We start from the raw sequence: 6,000 nt of genomic DNA on the forward strand, positions 1-6,000 counted from the left end.
ATTTGTTGCAGTAAATGTATTTCCAAACAGGTGGGACATTCACACCATATGTTAATAAAAGCCCAAGGAATCCACACTTACAAAGAGATCATAACAAAGAAATCGATCGAACTTAAGTGGTGTGTAATAAAGCAGAATGGCAAAGAGAAAAAGGTTTAGAACATGCCTATTGGAAATTACTTAACACTTAGTAGAAAAGCCTTTTTGGTGATGACTTCTACAAGACATCTCAGGTATTGAGTATCAATTGCACGTGTGTGATTTTAACCCAGTCTTAATCATGAATTGTCTTGAAATCTCGAAGGTTCAGGTTGCCTCTTATGTGTATCTGACCTTCAGTTCTTTCCATATATTTTCACCTGGAATCAAACTGAATGATTGGCCGGGCCATTGTGTCAATTTACATTTTCCTCTGAGTTTCTTTGGCTGTTTCATATTCACATTCTTAACAAGAAGGTCCCAGGAAATTTTCCCATTTATCCTTCCTTTAGTTTGATGAAGTCTACCAGTACCAAATACCATGATTTTCCCACCTCTAAACTTCACTGCTGGTATGATGTTTTGGGGGTGATATGCAGTGTTCTTTCCGCCTTCAAATAGGAATGACATTCAGTGAGATAATTTTTTGTCTCATGTCATTCCAGTATTTCATTAGAATGTCCAAACTTTCTACTCCAAACTAGCTGAGCTTCATCATGCTTTTTCTTCAGCAGTGAAGTCTTCTACAGTGATGCCAATGCAGCTGAGTGCATCATTTATTGATTTAAAGGAAAAACTTTACACATTGTAATTGGGAACCTCTCTGCGGATGGTCCTTGCCTCGTTGGATTATTTTTTAATTCCTCTTTCAGAAATCATGTTCTTGCCCTTTCCAGAATATGGCATAATCAGGGTTTTGAATTTGTTGAGAGTGCTCTTTGTTTTTATCCATCATTACATTCTTCATTTGTGATAACCTGGTAAAAAGAAATTATGGGTCTAAACCAGATTATCTCAATTTGCAATGATAGGGGCCAGGACATCTTTCTAAATACTCACAGTTTTCTTGTCTTTCTATGCCTTTTTGTACCTGTCCATGTGTTAACGTGTGTCATTCTTTTAAGATAAACCTTTTTACTGTGAAATGTTGGCATATTCAATATCTAATTAGAAATGAACAGATGCATGTGTTGAGATTTTCAATCTGGTAGTGTACATAAATGTAAAGAAACAAACATGCTGCATTTTGCACTTCCAAAACAAATAGCACCAGCAGCTCAGGTAAACTGTTCATTCATGCTTTTTTTTCCCACCCCAGCAATCTGAATGAGCCAAAAGCAATCTTAAATTTGGCGAGGACTGAAAAGAACAGCTGAGGTAGGTACGCGGCGGCCTACACTAGGAAAAAAAACAACCACCCTGTTCGCCTGAAAAACACTTAAACTGCAAAGAAACAAGTGCAGAGCTGTGTTTCTCTCCAAAGTCAAATTACTTCATGAACTCCTCATGACACACACATTGGGATGTCTACATGCCTCCGCAGACACTATGTGAATGCAGTGAGTGCTATCACTTGTTAGGGTCATTATGAGTCACCATGTACTGCAATCTAGCGACACAAGACTGCTAGCTCTGTTACAGTCTTATGTTTTCCATTTGCTCCCTGTAGACAAAACTAGACAACAGACTGTGTACAGATGACCTTTAAAATACATAAAGAGCTAGGACAGATAAAAAAAACACAGTACACATCTCTACAGGGTAGCAGGCAGCCCCTGCAGGATCTGAGTGTAGTCAAGTGTTTCTATAAATACAGGCCTCCTGCATTGCTCTGCAATTTCTACACACATATGCAGAGAGTTATAAGCACACACACAAACAAGCCACGCCTGTGTTGCCCCGCTGTGGACCTGCCACAGGAAGGATTGAATTAAAAAAGGTTGAACTGTGCACGCAACTGCTTGCTAAGCAATTTCCTTTGCTCTTGCAGTCTACAATTACAGCTCCATGATAATGGCATAGACATTTGGCTAATCAGTAGTAATACTGCAATCTCCTGTAGTTGAAAAATGGGTGGACTATAATAACTTTTAGTCATTTCTTTCTGTAAATTAAACACTACTGAAGAATATCTTGAAATTGGAGCAAAAAGGAGTCCCTTTTGATGCTGACAGGACCTAAGACACATTTGTTTAAAAAAAACACACACACGAAAGAGAGCATTACCCCTCCAGCTTGTTGTAATGAAGGAAGCGGCACCTGCAGGATACCTTCCCGACAAGCACAGCTAGACGTCGGATGACAAGAGTTTGCCATTAACAACCACAACTAGCTGACTGGGTTCATATGACTTCAGAAATCCTCAGTCGAACAAATAATAACTAAAAAATTAGAATGAACCAAAGGAATTTGTATTCTGGATCCTGAATCACATAGGTATGCAAAACCACACTTCAGATTTGAAAAAGCAGCGTGCAAGACCGTGCTTGAATTTGTGTAGTTAAATCAGAAACCCAGTGGCCTCGGGATACAGCAAATCATTAGCATTTTCTTGCATGTAGAATATGAAGCAGAGGCAAACAGAGAAGCTCTTTAACACTTGAGAATATGCAGGGCAGAAAACACCGTTTCTGAAATCCTTCGGTAATTAATCACTGCACGTAACGTTTTAGCATCTATAATGCAAGACAATATCTAAAGATGCTCAATGTTCAATATTCAAATAAGTGTGATTAACTTCCAGGCTGATATTTTATCAAAGGTATTGAGATGTTGTTTTCCATAGATTCAAATAACTGTTTAATTTCTCTTTGGGATGAATAAAGCAATTTTGAATTATAGTATCAGTAAAATCAAGCCAGAACGACTCATAAAAAGAAAAGTTCTGACTTCCTTATTCATTGGCTTTAAATGTTTTGATTTGCCTAACATTAATTTAAAAAGATGCAAATATCAAGGTTGTGAACCTAAAACCTGCCCCATGCAGCACAGATCAATGTAGAGTGAAAGTCTTTGTTAACATCTGAGGTTAGGGCGAATGTTTAAAGATTTCAGATGCAAAACCATCTGATCCCTCCTGATCACCACACAAGAGTGACTTCAGAACAACTTTCAGAAGTAACAAACCAAGTCCGCACTGCATTATAACAAGGACTAAACTAGAATATGTGACTATATTTGTATCTATCTATCAATATGACTGGATTGTAATAGACTGATTTAATTATACATATCTGGATAGAAGTTTGACCTGTTTCTCTTGAGGTTTGACCTGTTTTTCTTCTAAATTGCCTTGAGGTGAGATTTGTTTTGAGCTGAAATTTTCTTTAATGTTATGTTGCGGCACTAGTGGACTTTATTTTTCTCATTTGTTTGACAGTAGTGCAACAGGAAAGGGATGGAGAGACGGGGAAGACGTGCAGCAAAGGTCGCCTGTGCCAGGAGTTGAACCTGTGACGGGCTGCAGCCTCTGAATAAGGGTCGCGCGTTTTACCCCTGCGCTGCCGCACGTCCTGACCTGTTTTTTACAATAAATTAAACTGAATTAGCAGGAAGTGAAGAAGCCGTTTTGCAAGAAAACACAGTTTCAAGTCGAAAATCATCATCTCAACAAGGCGTGGTTTTTATAACAACTTGCCTCAAAAGGATAGGTGAAGATCTTTGATAATAAAATGTGGCCAATCCAGTCTGCCCTGGTCCTCTTAAAATCTATGCAGGGTTGTCAAATATGGCTCAAACTTTTTCCTGCAGTATGGCATGGGCCAGTCACCAGTATACCAAGGTTTTAATAAACACTGAAATTTTACATCACACCCTTCCTAGTTTCAAGCCATTTTTAAATCTTGCCAGAGAAATGTTGGGGTGACCAGAGTTTTTCCAATCTTTACATAGAGTAACAAAGTGCTGCCCCTCTCCCAACAGTGACTGTGCACTGCCGGTGAGCTGGCTGAAAGAGGGCTACTACACTTTTCCATCGCTTACAAGAATAACTAATTCAGCGATATCAAAACATCTTTATTTAAAAAAACTCTTATTGTGGTAACAGCATGTCTGTAAAGCAATAGACTTGTAATCAGAGCAGATAGCCCAACTAATTTACCAGTCAGTATCAGTTTATTACATTCCCAGTGTTACTATGTGAAGAGCAGAATAAAAACGGGTAACATATTGTGTGCAATAAGCATTTCAAAATTACTACAAAATTTTGCAGTTATTTATTTCATATCTCTGCATAAGTAGAAAAACCAAAACCCCAATAAATAACTGTTATTGGTAATATTATTACAACTGTAATATTCCAGGTTATTTTCGAAGTAGCAGTTATAGTTGTTGCTATGCTACTGGGATGGATTTTATTTTGATTAAATGATTTACAACAAAATTGTTAAAATCAATTGAAATTCTGACATGTTCTATAGGAGAAACATTATATCTAAAGAAACTGGTTGGATTTTACAGAAAAGTCTAACCAGTAGCATATGGCTTGAGAAAAAGGAAAACTAGAGAATACCTATTGAAGAGAGCAGAGTAATAACTTATCAATGTATGTCTACTGGAATAAACTCCCAAACCTGCAGTTAAAATACCATTTACAACACTGCAAAAAGACTGAGCAGGAAACATCACTTCAATGCAGTTGAATTATGAACTATAAATTCCAAGAAATACGAAGTGAATGAGGGAATGAAACTGAAAAGCTCCTTTATGTCAGAAAGTTCACCAAGTTCAGTTTGTTCTGGAGGGATTTTAAGGTAACCAAACTGCTGCGAGTCCGAAAGGCAGAGACTAAACCACAACTTGAGGGAGATTTTCAAACTAAATGTAGGTTAATCCGTAGCTCTTATTTACCGTGAAGTTACAACTACAACTGGCGACGGGTTTGGTGGAGGCGGGGGTCACCTTTTTAACTCTTTTAAATTAGAAATGAGAAAAACAGATAGCACAGTCTAACTGAGACATCGTGTCCAGTATTTCCTAACAAACTGACGCGATTAAATTGTGAATTTCACCCATTTTCAAACAGAGGAAACAGCTAGCGGCAGCCAGGACGAGCCGCATCCCGTCATTTCTTTCAGCAGTTAAAAACAGTCCCGCAAACATAACATCACTTACGCTGACTTCTTCCAGGTCTCCTCCCAGAGGTTTGTGAGCGGTTCGCCGGCGGGAAGACACGGTTTACAGTCGGTTAGTTTCAGGTTGAAGACCTGAGAGTTGTTTCAGAGTTACAGAGCTCCTGTCTGTCTCCGCTTCTTCCCCCCACTGTTTCTCATAGTCTGTTCCTGCTTCAACCCCTCTCCACATCCAGCATTCCAACATGGCTGCTGCACGGAGCAACACACACACACACAGGGAAGGAGGAAAAGCCTGGCCTTAGGCACAGACTACAGCACCATGAATGAATGGACGTGTTTATACCTCAAACATTTCAAATCCTACAATGCGAGGTGAGTTAGTTCAGAAAAAGTTTCCACAAGGTCTGAACAATAAAATCATTTAACAGGGCAACTGTAAAAAAATAAAAATGTACTGTATTATTTTTTTCTTATTTCCTAGGCACATATTTTTCAAACAAACCAGACTAATTTTTGACAATTGACAACGCTTTTGTGAAAATAAACAAACGTATGTAACTGTCATCAAATCAAAGGGGTAGTTTTAAAATGGGCAAAATGGCTCTCCACCAAGGGAGCCACCATTTAAAGTGCACCACAAAAAAATCAGTATGTCTCTTTTTAAATGTAATATCAGCTGTGCCCTAAACTTTTTTTGCACTGTAGGCACTACTTTGGTTGGCTAATGAGGTGAAATTGGTCTCTAATTTCCAGATTCCAATATGTTGAAGACTATTCCAGTGGTTTTTAATTAGTTGCAACTGATCGGACATTAAAATATTTAAACTGTTCAAACCTGAACAGAAATGCTAGACTAAACAATGATTCTTTGAAGCACAGAATGGGATTTATGTATGATGTCAGAATTCTGCCAAAAAGGCACACACGTAATAAATATTCACACGAGCAG

General features: G+C 38.3%; 1 protein-coding gene across 1 annotated transcript in view; it reads right to left on the reverse strand.

Annotated features, from left to right (window-relative positions):
* ptk2aa (protein tyrosine kinase 2aa) overlaps positions 1-5,269 on the reverse strand; it is a 77,970-nt gene extending 72,701 nt beyond the window's left edge. Inside the window, exon 1 of the mRNA XM_047383018.1 lies at positions 5,092-5,269. The gene's annotated coding sequence lies outside the window, so the exon portion shown is untranslated. The remainder of the gene's footprint in view (positions 1-5,091) is intronic.
* Between the last annotated feature and the right edge of the window lie 731 nt (positions 5,270-6,000).

The sequence above is a fragment of the Girardinichthys multiradiatus genome, chromosome 13 (genome assembly GCF_021462225.1).
Source record: "Girardinichthys multiradiatus isolate DD_20200921_A chromosome 13, DD_fGirMul_XY1, whole genome shotgun sequence".
NCBI lineage: Eukaryota > Metazoa > Chordata > Actinopteri > Cyprinodontiformes > Goodeidae > Girardinichthys > Girardinichthys multiradiatus.